This window comes from Carcharhinus amblyrhynchos, chromosome 4, assembly GCF_965287045.1.
Source record: "Carcharhinus amblyrhynchos chromosome 4, sCarAmb.v2.hapA, whole genome shotgun sequence".
Taxonomy (NCBI): Eukaryota; Metazoa; Chordata; class Chondrichthyes; order Carcharhiniformes; family Carcharhinidae; genus Carcharhinus; species Carcharhinus amblyrhynchos.
Window position 1 is genome coordinate 136,512,792 of NC_137327.1, and position 23,828 is coordinate 136,536,619.

Consider the following 23,828-nt stretch of genomic DNA (forward strand, 5'->3'; position numbering starts at 1 on the left):
GTAAAAGTACGATGTTCAGATTGGCTAAGGAAGCAGCTAAAACAGTAAATTTGAAAAATGCCAAGTTTACTCTTCTTGTTTTTTTTGCTTCTCCAGTGCAAATATAAAACACTTAATGAGCGTGGTAAACTGGTTTTCTTTCTCCCTCTAAACGTGCATCTAATCGCAGCTGCTTGGTGTCAATAAAGATTTCGCTTGCATTCTATTTCATTGTGTTGAATTTCTGAATATGGGAAAGCATAAAATTAAAGCTTGGCTCACCCCGAAACCCATTGCCCTCCAACAGATTTTTAGTCAAAACTCAACTTCTGGTTGAACGCCAGTTATCCATTTTGACTTTTACAAGACGGACGCTTTACACAATAAGATAAAAGAAAAGGCATTGATAATTATTGCACCAAGTATTTCTGCAGCTGATTAGTGCCAGGAAATCGACACTGATGTTTGTCCGTAAACATTTCAGCTTTCAAAGCCTACAAGACTATTCCCACAGATCAACCTGTTTACAGTACAATTGGGGCAGTATCAAGAATATGTTCCTTGGCATGTAGCACATTGTAAATAGTTTCAATCTGTAACCAGCAACTATTATGATTCATATTTTTCAGAATATTGAAGTTATATTAAGGCTGGTAGGAGGACGTGGTCTAATTTCTGCCTGGAGTGGGGAATTTGGGGGGCTGACACAGTTCCACACCATGGGACTTTGGTTGGCTTGCAGTCAGGATGGCAGGGTTGGGGTGGGGAGGGTGATGATTTGGGTGATAATGGCTGTTGTGGGTGGATCATCTGCCTACATTTCTCCATCCCATGTGATGAGGCTATGTTGGTAAAAAATTCACCATTAGTGTTGGAGACAGATCAGGCTTTGCGCCTTAGAAAGGGCCCCGATGAACCCACGTTAGTGGAGAGCTGGTTTGAGTCCCTCTGAGGTCTTCTGAAGGCTGCATATTTTGACCGAAGCATGGCAATTAATCCTGGGGAACGGCTCCAGTGGAAAACGAAAGCTAAAAAGTATAACACAACCCCCAACTTACAGGAGTTGCTTGAATTTAGGGCAGATGCCATTGATATAGTATTTATTTATTTAGCAGTGTCACAAATAGGCTTATGTTAACACTGCAATTAAGTTACTGTGAAAATCACCTAACTGCCACACTCTGGTGCCTGTTCAGGTACACTGAGGGAAGATTTAGCAAGGCCAATGCACTCTAACCAGCTCGTCTTTTGGACTAGTGCATAGTAATAGCAAACCAATTGTGTGCAGAGTTAATCTAGTGTAAACTTTGCAAGGGAAGAAAAGCTTGCATTTATATAGCACCTTTCACCAGCACAGGAAATCGTACAGCCCTTTCCAGTCAATCATTTTTGAAGTGTACTCACTGTTGAAATGCAGGAGGTAAAGGACAAGCTGCTGTGTTATTCTTCCATCATGCACTAACATCTGATACTAACACCTTCATCTCACACTAACTTCCACTTCCAACCCTATATCCACATCAATCCTACTATTCAACCAATGGTTCCATTTGGTCTCCTCTTTGCCTTCTCTTGGGGCTGATTGCTGTTGAGGTGGTGCAGCAAGAGGCTCTGAAATTCACAGGGCTGTGCATGCACAATCCATCAAGCTTAGCTTGTCCCACAGCTACATCACTGTAGCTGTATGGCTCTATCTTTGTGCACATGTCTGGTTATGTGCTTTGGACTTGCTTGTTGTGTACCAATACTTCCTTGTGAAGAGATCTAGAAAAAAGATAGAACACCATCTTGGCATGCAGGAGGTTTAAGGGGTGTTAAAGTGACAGCTTGTTATCTTGAGAGGGTTTACAGTCATTGCATGTATCCTTCAGCAGACACGAAAGCTGCTTACTGAATCAGTAGGCTGAATCAGAAAGTCTGTTTTTCCTGGCAACAGATTTTTATGACTTTAAATTGCCTTTGGGTTCTACCCAGAATAAACAAACACAAGTCAGTTTGAAAATACTTACCTGACCTGTCCTCTCTAACCGCTGCATGTAAAGGTTTAGCTCCATCCTTTGTAACACTCCATTACAATAACCAGTCTTTTCTTGTTTTGCTTGATTAATTTGGGGTGGGGCATGGCGATACAGGGATGGCACAGGGGTGACACAGTGGCACAGTTGTTAGCCCTGCTGCCTCACAGGGCCAGGGACCCGGGTTCGATTCCAGCCTCGGGTCACTGCCTGTGTGGAGTTTGCACATTCTCCCTGCGTCTACTTGGGTTTCCTCCGGGTGCTCTGGTTTCTTCCCATACCCCAAAAGATGTGCAGGTTAGGTGAATTGGCCATGCTAAATTCCCCCTCAGTGTACCCAAATAGGCGCTGGAATGTGGTGACTAGGGGGTTTTCACAGAAACTTCATTGCAGTGTTAATGTAAGCCTACTTGTGACTAATGAATAAACCTTAAAAGCTTTTAATAAAACGGTGAATTCTGAAATAGTTGAACAATCAAAGACAGTTTATCCTGACTGTACTGGATAGTCACAGTAATTTATCTTTCTTTATCATTGAAATGCTCCAGCCCAGACAACACACATCCTGGTGATTCTCTTTAGCCCGCTTTCTAGTGCAATAACACCCTTCCTACAGTGTGGTGACCAGAACTGTACTCAGTACTCTAACTGTGGTCTAACCATTCTTTTATACAGCTCCATCATAACTTCTTCCTGTGCTATAAAACTTTATGGCCCTATGACTTTATCTGACACTGATCAGCTGAGTGTGGCCCCCTCTCTCCACACTATCTGGCACATCCTCAGAGATCCTTCACCCCTGGAGTCGCCGCCTTTGTGCAAAAGTTCTGCCCCTTTCTTGATTCTTCTGTGGAAAAGAGAATATGCTGATGCTAAAAATCAACTTTACAGCATCTTAAAACAATTTTGAACTGAAGTTCTCTCACTAAGGTTCAGAACAGGCAGTTTGTGCACTCAGCTCCTATTGGCAAGACTCAAGCTAAGTTATAAAGTTTGAATTTTAATTTAATCCCACCATTGGGACACTGGTGAAATTGGGTGAAATAATTTACCGCAGAGCTCAGTGCATTGTAGTCAAATCGATTTTCCAGAAGATGTTGACAGAAGTATAGTGCGAGATGAATGGAGAGCAAACACTTGATAAATGACATATGTCGAGCTTAATTCCAGAAAATTCCTTGCCAATGGCTTTTCTTATATACTTCTGCATTTTGTTTTTGTTTCCTAGGATTCTCCAAGTTGTCGAACATAACCACATTTGCCAATGCTGGCTCTTCATCTTAGCCATTTATTTACATGTGGAGAATTGTTTATCTGTCATATATTAAATATCTTAATGTAAAAGCTTTTTCATTAAATTCTTCAAACAATTAAAACTGTTAATACTTCAAGAATGCTGACAAAGCTTACCCATTGATACCTGATCAACTACAGTTAACTCAGATGTCGACAGATACTGACAGGTGAGTCCAGGAAGTGAGTGTCGGCCTGTAGTAATCACATAGGGGAGAGCATGTAAGTCTAAACATAGAATCCTTACAGGGCAGAAGGAGGCCATTTGGCCCATTGAGTCTGCACTGACAACAATCCCACCAACTCCCTATCCCTGTAATCCCGCATCTTTCCCCCTGATACTATGCGACAATTTAGCAAGGTCAATCAATCTAACCTGCACATTTTCGGACTGTGAAAGGAAGCCAGAACACCCAGAAGAAACCCACGCAGACATGGGGAGAACATGCAAACTCCACACAGGCAGGGACCCGAGGCCAGCATTGAACTGGGTCCCCGGCACTGGGATGAAGTAGAGGTAACCGCTGTGCTACCATGCCGCAGTTTGTTTCTATGGCTCCCCTTTAAAGAATGCTGGTTTAGTTGCAGAGGGTGTAAAGAAGTAAGATTCTGCACAGCACAAGTTCCAATTAGTTTAAACGTATCAAGCGCAGCCCTCCCCATTAGAAATTTTTTGTCGTTGAGCCTGTTTGACGCCTGTGAGATGATGCAGGAATGTTTTAGCGTCCAGAGACTTCAGCGTTTCACATGTGGCGCTACTGATGCAATGATAACTGGTATTAAAACCATATTGAAATAACTTATACTGTAAAACATCTAACTCGGTATCAAGCACAGCATTTTTAAAGCATGCTTGTTACCAGAATGAACCATGCCAAAATACTCCATTGCTATCTTTTAAATGGCAACTATGAAGGCTTTCAGTACTAAGGTTTATTAAATACTTTAACAGCAAAAGCAACAATGTTTTTTGGAATGACTGGGGAGTGTGTTTGTCATCCTCCCTCAAGTCACTGGCTTTTCTCTTGTCAAATTGCTTTGAAAACATATTATAAATCTGTATTTTCACTCATCATAAACCAGTCTGGAAATACACAGCTGCTGGGAGTGTGGTATAGTCTTCTATCATTGGGATGACACATTGGAGGGCTTCTGTTCTATAACATGTTTTAATTGTACTTGCATTGGGCTGGTCCACAAACAGACCCTGATGCATAAACAGTGCACCCTGGGGCAACTTTATGTTCATTTCAAGAGCTCAAAGGCTTTGAAATTCTTCTTGATTTACTGTATTATGATTTTCACATTAAATGTCATTGGTCTCAGGTGAATTCCTGCTAGGTTTTCCCAGATGGTTTTAGCAGGCCCCTTCATTGAAGGTAAAGGGCAAATTTAATTAACTATATGCATTAATAATTGACTTTCTTAACACTACTCCAGACTGAAATACGAGTACCTCGTGAAATCTTAATTTGCTTGCGATCTTTTTGGATTACAGTATTATAATTCATACAATTTGCAGAATTGGACAATCATCTCATAATGACTGAATAAATTGTTTTTAACTGTACGTTTCTTGACCTTTAAAGTTTTGCAAATTTAATTCTCAAATGAATCCCTTTGGTCTCAAGATTTTGATGATTGTTGTATATAAGTATTTTCAGTTTTAAAACTGTTTCATACTGAGAACATCACGAAATACGTTAGACGTTGGCATACGCTGACTCTGGTTAATAATTTGACCATTGAACTATATGAGTGAGTTGAACTATGTCACTGTCCAGTAAATACTGATAAGAATAGTGCAGAGTTTCAGTAAGTCATGTCACAATGAAAAAGTTTTACTGCATTGCATTAAGGAATAGTAAAAGGCTATTTATATTCTACAAGGAACCACAGTACTGAACGTAGCAAATTGTAATATCCGCCTGCCTTGGGAATTGGAGCGGGTGAAGGGTGGACCATGGGAAGGTCCGTTGGTTTTGGGCACAATTTTCCGGTTTCGGGGTGAGTACAGTTGGAAAATTCTGCCCAAAGTCTTGTTGTTTCACACAGTCAGAACTGACAGCTTTTCATGAGTTATTGCCTAAAATGTAAAAGAAAGTGTATTTGAAATTCTATCTAGGGTAATATTAGTGTCTAGGAAAACAAACAAGTAAGGCAATGCATTATACATATTGCTAATGTATACATACGTCACATGAACAATTGCTACAAGACTGATGGAAATGTATCCCATACACACAGTAAATTTTTCAGTAAATGGTCTCCTCCTCCCAGGTGGCACAATTGCAATTCTGGTGTAATGCCATATAATCTTGTGAGAGAACAAAGACAAACAAAGGCTGGAAAATTGGATCAGGCCTGATAAGGCAGGGATTGCAACACATAATTCATCTGCTGCTTTGGTGCAGGCAGTATGGATGTTTGTATTGCCTGCTCATTTCTGTGATTGCTGCCTGCACCCAGTGCTAGGTTACTGTTGTGTTGCTACCTGTCTGAGCAAGGTATGCATGATCCCTGTGATTAGGTCAGCACCACTCAAAGGTAAAATAAAAATAGAAAATGCTGGAAACACTCAGCAGGACTTGAGGTGTCTGTGGCCAGAGAAAAGTTTCTCACCACTGATACTGCCAGACCTGCAGAGTTTGTCTAAAATTCCTATTTTCATTTCAGCTTTTCAGCATCCACAGTATTTTACTTTTACCACAGAAAGCTAGCCTGCACCTCTTAAAAGGAGGTGCATTCCGGCTGCCGCAGGTGCTGAAACTGGTTTTAGAAGAGTGCAAATAAGGTACACAGAATGATGACTGTATTTGCCAGTTTGCTCCATATCTTAAAAATGTGATTTATCTCGCAGCAATGCAGAGATGAGACTAGTTCTAAGTTATCAATGGGTTTATTTACAGCACTTTAAAGTAGCTCAGCAATTACAAGATTTTGACACACATGACTGAATTTTTCAAATGGCAGTCCTGTCACCCAAAGAGTCAGTGGAGAAAATATTCCTGCTAAACCTGAGCACCTTGCGGCCAATTTATAAAGCTCCAGGACTGGATGAAATGCATCCAAAGATACTGGCTGGAATTTTACTATCCTGCTTGCTATAGGAATTAGAGCGGGCTAGGGGTGGATCATGGAAAGGTCTGTTGATCTCGGGCAGAACTTTACGGTTTCAGGACGAGTGAGGCCATAAAATCCCACCCATTGAGAGAAGCGTAAATGGAAATTGCAGGGATGCTGGCCATAATTTTTCAGTCTTCCTTCGACTCATGGGTAGTGTCAGAGGACTGGAGAATTGCAACAACTAGTCACTTGTTCAAAAAGCAGTTGAGGAAAAGTCCAGCAATTGCAGATGAGTCAGTTTAACCTCAGTGATGGGGAAGCTTCTAGAAACTACAATTTGGGCTAGAATTAATAGTCACATGAACAATTGCAGGTTAATTCAGTTTAATCCTACATGGATTTCTTAAGCAGAAATCATGTTGAACTAACTTGCTGGAGTCTTTCAAAGAGGTAACAAGGTGGATTGATGAGAGTATGCTGTTGATGTGGTGTACATGGACTTCCAAAAGGCATTCAAAAAAAGAACCACACAACACACTTGTGAACAAGGTTATAACTAATAGAATAAGAGAACAGTAGCAACGTGGCTACAAAACTGGCTGAATGGCAGGAAAGAGAGTGTAATTGTTAACGGACTGGAAAAAGGTTTGTTGTGGAGTTCTCCAGGGGATCAGAATTGTGATCCTTGCTTTTCCTGACATATATTAATGATCTAGACCTTGGTGTACAGGGAACAATTTCAACATGTGTGGATGATTTAAACTTGGAAACATTGTAAACTGTGAGGAGGACAGTGAAGAGTTTCAAAAGGACATAGACAAGTGGAATGTGCAAGTTTCCCCGTGTCTGCGTGGATTTCCTCCGGGTGCTCCGGTTTCCTTCCACAGTCTGAAAGACACGCTGGCTAGGTGAATTGGCCATGTTAAATTCTCCCTCTGTGTACCCGTAAAGACGTTGGGACTGTGGGGATTAGGGGATTTTCACAGTAACTTCATTGCAGTGTTAATGTAAACCCACTTGTGACACTAATAAATAAACTTTGAACTTTATCTATGTTTGGACCAAGGTTGTAATGAGATCTGGGGCTGGATAATCCTGTCAAAACTCAAACTGAACATCCGTGAGTAGGTCGTAATTGAATAAGCACTTTCATCAACACCTTTCATTACTTTGCTGATGATTGAGATTAGGCTAATAGAGCAATAATTGGCCAGGTTGGATTTGTCCTGCTTTTTGTGGTCAGGGCATACTTGGGCAATTTTCCAGATTGTCGAATAGATGCCAATGGTGCAGACATTGAGTTCTCCTGCTGCCAAAAGGATAAAGACACGTAGAAAGTGTGCAGCAAAATGTGAGAGCAATGATTCCAGGCCTTTGCAAACTAAGCTTCAATTTCCATGTAAATGTTCTTGAGAAAGCAGACTCAGATAAGGCACAATTGTGGTATTTGGAAATATAAAAACTGCAGATGAAGTTTACTTATTAGCATCACAAGTAGGCTTACATTAAGGCTACAATGAAGTTACTATAAAAATCCCCCAGCTGCCACACTCCATGTTCACTGCTGACCATACTGCATTGGTAAATATCGAAAGATCCCTTAGTGTTCGGATACCCTAAGGGACAACCTAGCACGGCCAATGCCCCGAACTGGCACATCTATCAGACTGTGAGAGGAAACTGGAGCACCTGGAAGAAATCCCACACAGACACGGGGAGAATGTGCAGACTCTGACCCAAGCCGGAAATAAAACCCTAGCGCTATGAGGCCACAGTGCTAACCTCTGTGGGGGTAAGCTGGGATGGAAAACATAGGATTAAAAAAACAGAAATAAAAATGCACATAGTCAAGGATGAAGAGAAAAGAATCATTGAATTCTTTATTCCACAGGATAGTGATGATGTGGAATTGAGTCCCAAAGAACAAAGAACAAAATCAGCCCGGGAAACAGGCCCTTTGGCCCAACGAGCCCGCGCCGCCATCTCAACACCACCAGTCCCACTCTCCACCCACGACCCCTGTCTAATGTTTTATGGCCATCCAGATTGAGGGAATCTGATTTAGGGACAATTTATTCCTGCCAATCAGCCTAACAGCACATCTTTGGGGTGTGGGAGGAAACCAGAGCACCCAGAGAAAACCCACGCAAGCACGGGGAGAATGCGCAAACTCCCACAGACACCGGCCCAAATCCATGTGTCTGCACAGCAATCAGTGATAGTCACTGAGCTGTTGTCTTGCCCAGTATCTGGTCCAGTTTAGGCACACACTAACGACATGAAGCACTAGGCCAATCTCGAACAACCAAGAGCAGCCCCAGTACGACCCATCGTGTGTATGCCCCTCGTTGGACACGAGGTGGACCGACTTAAAACCTGTGAATGAAAAGAGAAAAAACATTATTATCATACTATACCCGTTTACATTACCAGGGACGCCCCAATGCTAATGACCCTTATTTAAAACAATCTCCTATAGATTGTCCCAGAGGAAGTAATTAATTTGTAATGTGTTCAAAACCCATCTAAGAGCAAAACTACAGAGAAATGTGCAAGTCAATGGAAAGTCAAATTGGGAGTGATCTAAAGCAAGCTGCCAATTTATACTGTCATAGTCCCCCCCATAGACTGACTGGTGGCCATTTCATGCATGTTGGGATGTACCATACACACCTAAATCCAGATACTTTTGGGTTAAATTGACAGATGCAAGACTTAAGGATGTGGAGGCCTTGAAATCTGGCAGATCAGCACCTGTTTCTCAGGTAATGAATGGCCTCCTCAATCTCCAATTTGGTACTCTTAAATACACACTGAAGAGTCAGATGTTCACTGCTGACCATATTGGATTGATAAATATCGAAAGATCTGCTCGCTTTGTTCACACCTGAAACACAAATTAGTCTGATTGCATATGCAAATAAGATTTGATTTGATTTATTGTTGTCACATGTGTCAGTATACAGTGAGAAGTATTGTTTCTTGTGCACAATGACAAGGTCCCTCATGAAAGACTGGTGCAGAAGGTGAAGTCACATGGAGCTGGTAAGATGGATACAAAACTGGCTCGGTCAAAGAAGACAGAGGGTAGCAGTGGAAGGGTGCGTTTCTGAATGGAGAGCTGTGACAAGTGGTGTTCCTCAGGGATCAGTGCTGGGACCTTTGCTGTTTGTAATATATATAAATGATTGTGAGGAAAATGTAACTGGTTTGATTAGTAAGTTTGCGGACAACACAAAGATTGGTGGATTTGCGGATAGCAATGAGGACCATCAGAGGATACGGATCAGTTGGAGACTTGGGCAGAGAGATGGCAGATGGAGTTTAATCCAGACAAATGTGAGGTAATGCATTGTGGAAGGTCTAATACGGATAGGAAATATACAGTAAGTGGCAGAACCCTTAAGAGTATTGATAGGCAAAGAGATCTGGATGTACAGGTACACAGGTCACTGAAAGTGGCAATGCAGGTGGAGAAGTAATCAAGATGGCATACGGCATGCTTGCCTTCATCGGCCGGGGTATTGAGTTTAAAAATTGGCAAGTCATGTTGTCGATTTGTAGAACCTTAGTGAGGCTGCACTTGAGATATAGTGTTCAATTCTGGTCGCCACACTACCAGAAAGATGTGGAGGCTTCGGAAAGGGTACAGAAAAGATTTACCAGGATGTTGCCTGGTATGGAGGGCATTAGCTACGAGGAGAGGCTGTAGAAACATGATTTGTTCTCACTGGAACGATGGAAGGTGAGGAGTGACCTGCTAGAAGTCTACAAGATTATGAGGGGTATGGACAGAGCAGATAGTCAGAAGCTTTTTCCCACGGCCAATTACTAGGGGGCATCAACTACCTGAAGGCAAACCAATCTTGCAGCGAGAGTCTGTACAAACTAATCGACCCCTAACTCTGTCCACACTTCCTGCTGCCTCAGAATAGCAGCCAGCATAATTAAGGACCTATGCACCCCAGACATAGTTTCTTTCACCTTCTTCTGTTGGGAAAAAGAGTCAATTATTAGGGGGCACAAGTTTAAGTTGTGAGGGGCAAGGTTTAAAGGAGGTGAACAAGGCAGATGTTTTACACAGAGAGTAATGGGTGCCTGGAACACGTTGCCGGGGAAGGCAGCATAGTCAGTGCAGGCTTGGAGGGCTGAAGGGCCTGTTTGTTCTTTGTTCTTTATGTAGACAAAGCATACTGTACATAGAGAAGGAAAGGACAGAGTTCTGAATGTAGTGTTATGGTCATAGCTAGAGTGTAGAGAAAGATCAACTTAAAGTCTGACAGTAGCAGGGAAGAAGCTGTCCTTGAGTCATTTGGTATGTGACCTCAGACTTTTGTATCTTTTTCCCGACAGAAGAAGATGGAAGAGATTATCTTTGGGGTGTATAGTGTCCTTAATTATACTGGCTGCTTTTCCGAGGCAGCAGGAAGTTTAGACAGAGTCAAGGGTCTAATAAGAAATAAGAACATAAGAACATAAGAAATAGGAGCAGGAGTAGGCCATCTAGCCCTTCGAGCCTGCCCCGCCATTCAATAAGATCATGGCTGATCTGTCGTGGCTCAGTTCCACTTTCCCGCCCTCTCCCCATAACCCTTAATCCCCTCTCTTATCAAGAACCCATCAACCCGCTTCTTAAAAATATTTAGTGAGGCAGCCTCCACCACTTCAACGGGCAGAGAATTCCAGAGATTCACCACCCTTTGAGTGAAGAAGTTCCTCCTCAACTCCGTTCTAAACCGCCTCCCCTTTATCTTGAGGCTGTGCCCCCTAGTCCTACTGTCTTTTTTGAGCGGGAAGAGTCTCTCCACCTCTATCCTATCCATCCCATTCATCATCTTATACGTCTCAATGAGATCTCCCCTCATTCTTCTAAACTCTAACGAGTACAAGCCTAGTTTATTCAGCCTCTCCTCATGGCTCAACCCCCTCAACTCCGGCATCAGCCTAGTAAACCTCCTCTGCACTCCCTCCAAGGCCAAAATATCCTTGCATGAGTGCAGCGACCAAAACTGCACACAGTACTCCAGCTGCGGCCTCACCAATGCCCTATACAGCTGCAGCAAGACCTCCCTACTTTTATATTCAATCCCCCTAATAGTTGGTACAGACTCTCACTGCAAGATTTGTTTGCCTTCAAGCAGTTGATGTCAGTTCCAGCAGCATTCAGGAAAAGCAGGTTGATGTGTCCAGTAAGGTGGCAGCTAATAAGGTAAGTTTTTAAAATCAACACATCTAATTGCGGAGCCTGGAGGAGTGGGAAGAGGCTCTGATTATTATTAACTTGAAAATACAACTTTTCAAAAAAAAAAATTCATTCATGTAGGCATTGCTGGCATCTCCAGCATTTATTATCTATTTCATGTTCAAGAAATTGGTGATGAACTGTCTTCTTGAACCACTTTATTCTTTAAGAACATAAGAACATAAGAAATAGGAGCAGGAGTAGGCCATCTAGCCCTTCGATCCTGCCCCGCCATTCAATAAGATCATGGCTGATCTGTCGTGGCTCAGTTCCACCTTCCCGCCCTCTCCCCATAACCCTTAATCCCCTCTCTTATATTATGTTGTTGAATGTGAAGGGGTGGTAGTTAAACTCTCTCTTGTTGATGATTTCTTTGCCTGGGGCACATGTGTGACATATACATCACTTACCATTTATCAGCTCAAATGTGATGTTGTCCAGGTCTTACTGTTATGATGATACAGTGTCTTTAAGAAATGTTTTTTAATCATATTTCTTTGCAGGTTTTTCAAGCAGTCCCTAGCAATCTCTCTTGGCACTATTTTGTCTGTAGCTGGTGTCTCCAATTGTTACTGAAGCAATATAATGAACATCATGTTTTAAAAAAAAATCTGGTCTAATGCAGTGTCCTGGGGTTTTATGATCATTTGGGAATTGTTGGGTGGAGAATGATTGACAGGCCAGGTGGTGCCCAGGGATAGTTTTTCCACAGAAAAGTCTAAGATTTTAGTTTCATTTTTTCAGATGCAGTTTGGACTTTAGACAGAAAGCAGTGCCCATTCTTTTCCCCCCTCTCTGGAGTTGGAAATTCTGCTGTATGTGAGTTGATGTTAGAAGCTGGTGGAGGCAGGCAGTGTTTCTCTCTCTCCCTCCAGAGGTTTTTTGGAAAGTTCTAAGACTGGGGAGCTTCAGAAATTTAATCCAGCATTCAAAAGGCCAATTCACAGCAGGTGTTAAAAAGCAACAAAATCCAGCAACACGTGAGCACAGTTACTTTTTGTGCCACATCTAGAAAAGGGTGTCTGTTCCTAGGATGTTGTTTGACTTGGAAAATCAGAGGTTTATATTGTTTGATTTTTGTAATTAGTATGTTGTGCTAAATCTTTCTATTATATTTAAACTGTGTTCTCAAATAAACTTTGTTTGATAAAAGCTTCCTAGTGGGTCACTTGAACCACATCTGGAGTGAAACATTTTATACTCAACCATGCCAAATTTGAATGTAAAACTTAGAGTCTAGGCTAACTTCAGAAAACACCTTGGAGTTTCTGGCCTGGGTCTTAATGCTGTATAGAGGCACGGATGCTTTATTATCTGAGCATGGCACAATCATCAGTAAATATCAGATTTCCTGATGGAGAGAAGCTAATTTATAAAGCAAGTGAAAATGGTTGAGCCTAGGATGATGTCTTGAGGAGCTCCATGGCAATGTTCTGGGGCTGAAATAATTCACCGCCCACTCCCACAACCGTCCTCTATAGAATCCCTACAGTGTAGAAGGAGGCCATTCAACCCATTGAAGCTGCACTGAGCTCCCTCCCTCGCTCCATCCTCTAATTCACCCAATCTATACATTCCTGGACATTAACCAGTGATTTAGCATGCTCGATCCACCTAACCTGTGTATTTTTGAACACACAGACATGGAGAGAATGCACACAGTCATCCAATGCCAGAATTGGGTCCCTGGTGCTGTGAGACAGCAGTGCCAACTATTGTGCCACCATGCCAGTCCTTTCTTTGTGCTTTGTATGATTTCAGCCAAAGGAAAGGTTTTCCCTGGTTCCCATTGACTTTAATTTTATTAAATTCTATTTTAGTCTAATATTATTAAAGACTATTAAATGCTGCCTTGATGTTAAGGACAATCATTCTTACCTCTGGAATTCAATTCTTTTGCACAGGTTTGGACGAACGCTGTATGATGAGTTCTGAAACTGGATATTACCAGTAAAACTCGAACTAAGTATCAATGAGTAGGTCATTACTGAGTCAGCAACTTGATAGCGCTGTCAACAGCAGCTTTCAATCCTTTAATTGCTGATTGTGATTAGGCTAATGAGACAATAATTGGCTGGATAGGATTTATCCTGCTTTTAGTGGCCAGACTGTATATCCTGATCAGGAGAAATCCAATCCAGCCAATTATTGCCCCATCAGCCTAATCCCATCACGCAAACCAGCCTCCCAACCACTGGCTCTGTCTACACTTGCTGCTGCCTCGGAAAAGCAGCCAGCATAATTAAGGACACCACGCACCCTGGACATTCTCTCTTTCGCTTTCTTCCTTTGGGAAAAGAGATACAAAAGTCTGAGATCACGTATTAACCAACTCAAGAACAGCTTCTTGCCTGCTGTCATCAGACTTTTGAATGGACCTACCTTGCATTAAGTTGATCTTTCTCTACACCCTAGCAATGACTGTGTGCAGTTTTGGTTGCCGCACTTGTGGAAGGATATATTGGCCTTGGAGGGAGTGCAGAGGAGGTTCACTAGGCTGATACCGGAGATGAGGGGGTTAGCCTATGAAGAGAGATTGAATAGACTGGGTCTGTACTCGTTGGAGTTTAGAAGGCTGAGGGGGGATTTTATAGAAACATATAAGATAATGAAGGGAAGGGATAGGGTAGAGGTGGAGAGATTCTTCCCGCTTTGAAAGGATAGCAGAACTAGAGGGAACAGCCTCAAAATAAGGGCAGGGGGCAGTTTAGGTCGGAGTTGAGGGGGAACTTCTTCACTCAAAGGGTGGTGAATCTCTGTAATTCTCTGCCCATTGAAGTGGTGGAGGCTACCTCGCTAAATATACTTAAGTCACGGGTAGATAGGTTTCTGATAGACAGGGGAATTAAGGGTTATGGGGAGAAAGCGGGAAAGTGGAACTGATCCACTTCAGATCAGCCGTGATCTTATTGAATGGCGGGGCAGGCTGGAGGGGCTAGATGGCCAACTCCTGCTCCTATTTCTTATGTTCTTATGTAACACTACATTCTGCAGTCTCTCATTTTATTCTCCATGAACAGTATACTTTGTCTGTATAGCATGCAAGAACCAATATCTTTCACTGTATACTAATACATGTGACAACAATAAATCAAATCAAATCAAAGCAAAATCAAGTCAAATCAAAATCTCAGTAGCCTGTGTTATGGCTATACTGGAACAGTTTGGATAAGGGCCTAGCTAGTTCTGGAGCGCAAGTCCTCTGTGGGAAGTGGGATATTCTGGGAACCCATAACCTTTGCAATATCCAATGCTCTCTGCCATTTCTTAACATCATAGGGTGTGGATTGAATTAAAGAAAACTGGTGCCTGTAGTGAAGGAGACCACGGGAAGAGGCTAAGATGGATGAGGCACTCAGCACTCCTGCTGAAGCCGATTGTACTTGCTTCAGTCTTGTCTTTTACGTTGATATGCTAGGCTCATTCAGGATATAGATGATCATGGATGCTCCTCCTCCTGTTAGTCTTTTTTAATCGTCATTCATGACTGGATGTGATGGGATTGCAGAGCTTTGATCTGATCGATTTGTTGTGGGATTGCTGTCTATTCTGTGCTATTTCCACTGTTTACTACACAAGTACTCCTGTGTTGTTACTTCACCAGGTGTTTTTAGGTACGTTTGGTGTTGCTCCTGGAATGCACTCCCGCACTTTTCATTTAACTAAGATGTCTTTTTTTTTCTTGTGGCAATGGTAACTTCCAATAGTGTGTTAAAGAATAACAAAACCCTATAACTGTGGTTCTTTTTTGGGATGGAAATCAGGTTTCTTGGGAAAGGAGAGTCTAGAAATATCACTGCTGGATAGAAATCATAGAAATCCTACAGTGCAGAAAGAGGCCATTCAGCCCATTGTGTCTGCACTGACCACAATCCCACCCAAGCCCTACCCCATATCCCTATATATTTTACCTGCTAATCCCTCTAACCTACATGTCTCAGGACACTAAGGGGCAATTTTAACATGGCCAATCCACCTAACCCGTACACCTTTGGACTGTGGGAGGAAACTGGAGCACCTGGAGGAAACCCATGCAGACACGAGGAGAATGTGCAAACTCCACACAGGCAGTGACCCGAGCCAGGAATTGAACCCAGGCCCCTGCAGCTGTGAAGCAGCAGCGCTAACCACTGTGCTACTAAGGCACCTTATGATATCGGATCTATGATATTAAACACTGCCATGAAATAAAGGGTGTGCTCGGATCTTCTTTTATCTATGTTTCCTCCCAACCTAACATTATTTTTTGGGGTTCCATAGACTGACTCAGAAACCTCCGTGGATTTGGATCTATAATGCCCACCAGGGTATGATCCTCTGGGAAGTCGATATGCATTCCCTTTGGTGCTCCATGTTCTAGAAGTAGAATTCTAAATGACCACTCACAATGGGGGCTCACTAGCAAGGGGTGGGGGGGAGCTCAGAAACCTTCAGTGAATCAGGCCTGGAAAATCCTAACGATTGAACAGGTCCCCTAGATGCAAGCATTCCTGTAGCATTGCCACTGGCCAGACCCACCATTCCCAACATGTGGTTAGCCTTGTCTCCTGCTCCATCCCCAACAGCACTGCCAGAATTTCTACACAGTTTTTCATGTGTAACATAATAAATAAAAGGCAATTTTTGCAGATCTGATTGGCTAAGTAACATAAAGACTTAGAAGCTAGGAGCAAGAGGCCATTCAGCCCTCCAAGCCTGTTCCGCCATTCATTTGATCATGGCTGATTGTCCAACTCAATAGCCTAATCCTACTTTCTCCCCAAAATCTTTGATCCCATTCGTCCAAAATGTCTCTTGAATACATTCAATGCTTTGGTATCAACTACTTCCTATGGTAATGAATTCCACAGGCTCACCACTCTTTGGGTGAAGAAATGTCTCCTCATCTCCGTCCTACATGACCTACCCTGAATCATCAGACTGTGACCCCGGCTCTGGACTCCCCCCACCATCGGGAATATCCTCCCTGCATCTATCACTTTCTGCTTGCATCTAAGTTTATTTATTAGTCACAACTAGGCTTACATTAACACTGCAATGAAGTTACAGTGAGAATCCCCTAGTCACCACACTCTGGCGCCTGTTCAGGTACACTGAGGGGGAATTAGCATGGCCAATGCCTTTAACCATCGTGTCTTTCGGACTGTGGGAGGAAGCTGGAGCGTCTGGAGGAAACCCATGCAGACACAGGGAGAATGTGCACACTCTGCACAGACAGTGACCCAAGCCAGGAATCAAACCCAGGCCTTGGCGCTGTGAGGCAGCAGTGCTAATCACTGTGCCACCATGCTGGCCTGTTGTTAGGTTGTTAATGGATTAATTGAGAGGCAGATTTTTACACTGTTAACATTCTTAGCATTAAAACTGGGAAGCTGGGGACATTCTGTACTTGGATCAGCATTCCTTATTTGAATTTTATGCTTAGAAGAAATCCAATGCAAGAAGGAATGAAAGGGAAGTGGTTTGGTATTTTGGAATTCTATGCCTGGATTAGAACTATGCTTGGGATCAGATATGCCTTTATGTGCAGTCAACTGCCATAAGAAACATGGATGCAGATGGTTTAATTGGAAAAAAGTCTTACAGCTGGCAACTGCTCCATCATGAAATAGGAGCTCTGAAATAGTTTTTGTTTTAGGGATGTTGGCTATTGCAATGCAGTGGTGTCACTTTTAATAACATTTTTCCAGACGATTCATTGTATGCTAACACTTTTTTGGCTATGCCAGTCCCTACAAAATGCAAACTTAAAAGTACAATTCTATCATTTTATTTCCAGCTTTAACATGTGCGTTCTGCAAAAAAAAATAATGGCGCCAACTGCAGCCTGAATGGCTGCCAGTGACCTAGTGTCACCAAAGAGACCAGCACAGTTCTGGGAATAAGTTTTGATCATTTTCAGTCATTCATCAATCCTGATGCACAACCGCCTGGTTTGTGTCCTGCAGCACAGACTGAAAAAGCTATTTTCCGTCTCAGACCTTTAGCTCTGTCATTCTAATGTATTACAGCTAACAAATGATTAAATACTAAATCTGTGTATGTTTAGTTTCTGTGTGACTCTGCGGGCGTCAAGCTATTTCTGAGAGGAAAATGCCAAGAATATAGCCCCAGAAACATATTCCCTGAGTTTAAAAAGAGAGGGACCATGCTGGAAAATGAATAGCAGGCCAACCAGCGTCTGAATTTCAAGTTTACAGTGGCACATTAATCATTTTCAGCTCTCTGGGTGTGCAGCTTTTCAAAATTTGCCGTTTGGTTTTACTTTAAAACTTAGCTACAATCCTCTGCCGTGCAGTGTTTGAGGGTGGCACGGAGGCACAGTGGTCAGCACTGCTGCCTCATGGGGCCAGGGACAAGGGTTCAATTCCTGGCTTGGGTCACTGTCTCTGTGGAGTTAGCATATTTTCCCAGTGTCTGTGTGGGTTTCCTCTGGGTGCTCTGGTTTTCTCCCACAGTCTGAAAGATGTGCTGGTGAGGTGCATTGACCATGCTAAATTCTCCCTCATTGTACTGAACTGGAGTGTGGTGACTAGGGGATTCTCATTGTAAGTTCATTGCAGTATTAATGTAAGCCTACTTGTGACACTAATGAATAAACTTTGAACTTTATTTTGAACAAAGGGAATCTGCTTCACTCTCACTTAACTGCTTACTCTAATTCAGGGATTTGGAGCCTAACCCGACAGACACTGGGGCACTAGATGAATTCACTTTGCTAAATTTAACATTCTTTTGTGATTATCTGTTTCATCTTACTCTCCATCTCTTATTCATCCAGGGAGCTCTGACTTTGTTTGGCCTTGCTTTCCACCCCATAACAAAGCACTTTGACTGTACCAGAACGATCTCCAATTTAAAGGGAGAACTTGTTCAATTGCAATTTTTACCCATCAATTTTTGATTTCAGATCAGAACATAAGAAACTGGAGCAGGAGAAGACCGGACAGCCCACTGAGCCTGCTTCGCCTTTTAACACTATCATGGCTGATCTTGGGCTTCAACTCCACTTCCCTGCCTTTTCCCAATATCCCTGGAGTCATCAATCATTAAATAAGTTCAGTGAAGGAGCATCCATTATCCTCTGGGGTAGAGAATTCCAAAGATTCACAGTCTTTTGAGTAAGGAAATTTCTCCTCATTTCAATTCTAAACATCTGGTCCCTTTATCCTGAAATAATGCTTCCCTGTTCCAGATTCCCCAGTCTGGGGAAACAATCTATTCGTACCTGCCCCCATTCAATGCCTCAATGAGATCACTTCTCCTTCTGCTAAACCCCAGAGAATATAAACACAATTTACCAATGATTTTCATCATAGGATAACCTTCTCATCCCAGGGTCTAATCTCATGAACTTTCACTGTGTTGCCTCCAATGTAAATATACTCTTTCTTAAATGGAGACCAGAATTGCACACTGTACTTTAGCTATGGTCTCAGCAAAACTCTATACATCTGTAACAAGACTTCTTTATTCTTGCACTCCAATCCTCTGCGATAAAGGCCAACATAACATTTGCTTTCTTAATTGCGTGCTGTACCTGTGTATGAACATTTTGGGTGGGACTTTTTGGTTGCGCTCGTCAGAAACTGGAAAATTGGGCCCAGGATCAATGGACGTTTGCATGTTTCCCCCTCTTCCCCCCCTCCCCACCTCTCTGAGGTGTATTTTCTGGCAGTATCTATTTGGTTAGAGCCTGCCATGGATGTATCTTCCAGTCCTGGAATTCCATATAAACACATTGAGATTTATAGACCTATATTCCACAGTGCACATTCATTTCCTAATTATTTACCCAAAGCTGAAATTTCTAATTAGAAAGAAGCAGCCCTGTTGCTTGATAGAACAAAATTTGAGTATTACTGAAAAAAGAGACACACTGTCAAAACTTTTTATCTTGCACTCATCAGAGCAGAATTACAAGAATACCAAATTTAAAGGTAACAATAATTTATACTGCATGAGAAGCTGGTGCTGATTTTTTTGCAAATGGACTTTGATTGGTAGAAATGTTGCTGTGGAGAGTACACCTGGTTAGAGGAGTGCAGAGATCTCAAAGAGTTGTAGAGTTAGCAGAGGTAACAGAGATGGGGAAGGTTGAGACCATGGAGGAATTTGAAAAGAAAGATAAGAATTTTAAAATCAAGCCATTGTCAGACTTAGATTCACTGGAGGTGAGCAATGTATATTTTCTTAAACATGGAGATCAAAACTGCACACAGTATTCGAGAAGCTGTCTCACCAAAACCCTGTACAACTGTAGTTAGACTTTTATATCCACGGACTCCAAGCTCTTTGCAATAAAGGCCAATATGCCATTTGCCTTCCTGATTGGTTGCCGCACCTGCATCTTAACTTTATCCGTTCCTTCTATGAGCACATCAAGTCTTTTATCAACACTAAGGTTTCTCACTTTTTAAAGACTATTCTGCTTTTTTAATCATATGACCAAAGTGAATAACTTCACCCCTCCCTGTTATACTCCATCTTGTTGCCCATTCACTTAACCTGTCTATCTCTGCAGCCTCTCTGTGTCTTCCCCACAGCTTGCCTTTCCACCTAGCCTGGTATCACCAGCAAACTTAGATACATTACTCTCTGTGTCTTCATCTAAGTCATTAGCATAGCTTGTAAATAGCTGAGGCCTTAGCACTGATCCTTACAGCACTCCACCTGCTAACTTAAAAAAGCTCCATTTAAACCTGCTTTCTGACATTTATCCATTAGCCCATCTCTATACGTGCTTTATGTCACTCCTAATTCCATTAGTCCTCAGCCTGCCTATTAACCTTTTGTTTGGTGCCTTACTGAATGACTTTTGGAAGTGAAGGTATGCTACATCTACTTGTTTCACTTTAGCTATCCGTCTAAATACATCTTCAAAAAACTCTAAGAAATTTGCCAAATAGGATTTTCCATTAGGAAAACCATATTGGCTTGTTCTAATCACACAATGCTTTTCAAAGTGCACTGTTAATGATATATTCCAGTGTTTCTTGCATTTATTGTCTCTTCCTTTTATCAGTTTCTTGGTCCTCCTTCATTGAATTCCAAATTGCTCCCCAAGCTCAGGCTTAGCACTTTTTCTGACAATCTCATAGGCCACTTCCTTTGATCAAATGCAATCTTTAACTTATTTTGTCAGTCACTGTTGATTCACCTTTCCTCTTGGGATTTTGTATCTTAGAGGAATGTACATTTGTTGTAGATCACGTAATACCCCTTTAAATATTAGCCACTGCTTGTGAACCATCGAATGTTTTAGTGTATTTTCCATCCACCATAGCCAACTTGATAAAGGGGATTGACAAAGTGTTTGTAGGTGGGATGTTTCATCTTGTGGTGCAATCTAGAACAAGAGATCATAGTTTCAGTATAATGGGTGGCAGATTTAAAACAGAGGTCAGGAGAAATTACTTCTCCCAAAGGGTCATGAGTCTGTGGATTTCACTACCCCAAAGTGCGGTGAATACTGGGACATTGAGTAAATATAAGGCGGAGATAGATAGATTCTTAATTAGTAACGTGTTAAAGGATTATAGAGAACTGGCAGGAAGATCGAGTTGCGGCTGAGATGAGGTCAACCACGATTGGATACGATGGCAGAGCAACCTCAAGAAGCTTAACTGCCTACTCCCTACTCAGAACTCTTATGTTCTTTTTCTGCATATATTCCTCTGTTCAGATTTAAGACCCAAGTTTCAGAATCAACTGTATCGCTTTCAAATGGAATATAAAATTCTATCATATTTCCAAAAGAATCCTTTATACTAAGATTATTAAATGTCCCTTTCTCATTACGTAATGCTAAATCTAAAATCGCCCAATCCCTAGTTAGTTCTTTTCCAGAAACCTATCTCGCACACACTTCAGCAATTCATCTTCCACAGCATTAAGTGCTAGTTAGGGTTACCCAGTCCATATGAATTCACCCATTATTATCCGTGTTGCTCGCAGCTCTGATTTCCTGATTTATATCACGCGCAACATTACCAATACAATTTGGTGCTCTATAAACAATTTTGTTTGCTGCCCCTTGTTGTTTCTTAACTCCAAACTGGTCTACATTTCGATCCTTCGCTGTAAGACCGTCTCTCACGAATGTAATGATCTTGACCCTTATTAACAGCGCTACCCCACTGCCTCTACCTTTCTGCCTATCTTTCCTGAATGACAAATATGTTTGAGACTACCCCGGTCTCAGTCACCCTGTAACCACGTCTCTGTAATGTCAGCTGAATTACACCCATTTTCCTCTATTTGTGCCTTCAAATGATTTAACTTGTTGTGAATGCTGCGTGCATTCAGATACCCTTAACTTTGTCATTTGTACATTATTCCACACTCTAATTCTATTCCATTCTTTCCTTTGCTTTGTCTGCCTTCTAATTTTGTTTACTATTTTTCTATGTCCTGTTATCTGTTTTGCTTCCCTCCAGTCTGAGCTCCCTCTCAGTTACCATTCATCCTGCCAATCTAGTTTAAAGAACGTCCCCCCCCTTCCCCCCACACAACTGACACCACTGGCAAATTTATTTATAAGGACTCGAGTCACGCTCCTCTAAGGAGCAACCTAACGATCTTGCACAGGTTCCAATAGCCCCATAGCCCATCCCAATGCCTCAGGAATCTGATGCCCTCTCTCCTACACCAATCCTCCTGTCACATGTTCAATTACTCAGCCCTCCTATTTTTATGCTCACTAGCAAATGGCGCTGAGATCACTGCTCTCGAGGTCCTGCTTTTTAATTTCTTTCCTAACTCGCCTAAAATCTGCTTTCAGGATCTCATCCCTCTTTCTACCAATGTCATTGGTACCAATTTGGACCACCTTGTTATTCACTGTCCCCCCGGAGAATGCATTGCAGCTACTTTGTGACATCTTAGCCCTTGGCACCTGGGAGACAATGTACCATCCTGGAGTCAAGCCAATGGCCACATAAACCTTGATTCTCAATGTCCATATATCCACACAGAAGTCAGAATTGTAAATGATTTATCTTCCTCCTCCCAGGCACGGGCATCACAAACAATTGTAATTCCTCCATGATACTCCAGCTGTGCTTAACTAATAACGCACAGAACAGCTACTGTGTCCATTTTGCATAGTTTTATACCACACAACATGCTTACGATGACTAATGCACCTGGGATCAAAAGTTCAGCAGGGTAACATTAGAAATGACTGTCTGATATATTTCCAGGATATTTTACTCAGACATGTATAAGTCAGTTTTAATAGGAAATGATTCCTATGTGAGCAGTTCTGATGTCTATTACATGTGGTGAGTTAGAAACTTAATCCTCAAAGGTAATTTGAAAAAAGACTATCTGGTTAAATTAAAAAAAATCTTTGCTGACACAGGAGCATAAACAAGTCCACAGGGATATTTAAATAATATTCTATTTCCAGAATGAATTTCAGTTTAATAAAAAAAATATGGATTGACACTTCATAACTATTTTTGCAGGAACTTTAGAACTGGGACAAATATCATTGTTTAATAGTCAATGGTAAAGGTGTAACAATTTAATATGACTGTAAAACAACACTAACCTCTTTTGAGTCTGGTTTGAATGCAACAGTTGCACTTTATGCTTTTTAAGTCACAATTTTCCTTTAAACTATCTTCAACCACTGATACCATATGTTCCATGGTGCTTCAGTGCCCACACCACATCCATGGCCATCACCGTTTTGCTCTTGGCACGTTCAGTGTAGATCACCGAGTCCCTGGTGACATTGTCCAATCACTGAGTCCCTGATGACATTTTCGCAGATCAGGAAGGCGATGTGCTTAGTGTCCCTGCGAAGAGCCAGGTGCCAAATAGCTAGCTTAGAGATACCCAGGATGTTGGCTTTGCCTTTGACCAGCCCCTTACCACCTCCTCTCTACCTGACATGATCTGCATTAAGTAATCAACCAAAACAATCAATTACTATATGGTATAGGGATGTAACAGATATTAAACTGATAAGAACAGATACTATACAAGATCTTAGCTAAAAGGCTGATAACAATTGCATATTACATTCCATTAGGGAAGGAAATTTGCTGTCTTTACCATACAACCATAAGAACATAAGACATAGGAGCAGAATTAGGCCACTCCACCCATCGAGTCTGCTCCACCATTCAATCATGGCTGATATTTTTCTCATCCCCATTCTCCTGCCTTTTCCCCATAACTCCTGATTCCCTTATTTATCAAGAACCTATCTATCTCTGTCT

The 23,828-nt window shown here is 41.9% G+C and overlaps 1 pseudogene; it reads right to left on the minus strand.

Moving 5' to 3' along the window:
• Positions 1-23,444: 23,444 nt before the first annotated feature.
• On the minus strand, positions 23,445-23,618 carry LOC145342788 (U2 spliceosomal RNA; annotated as a pseudogene).
• Between the last annotated feature and the right edge of the window lie 210 nt (positions 23,619-23,828).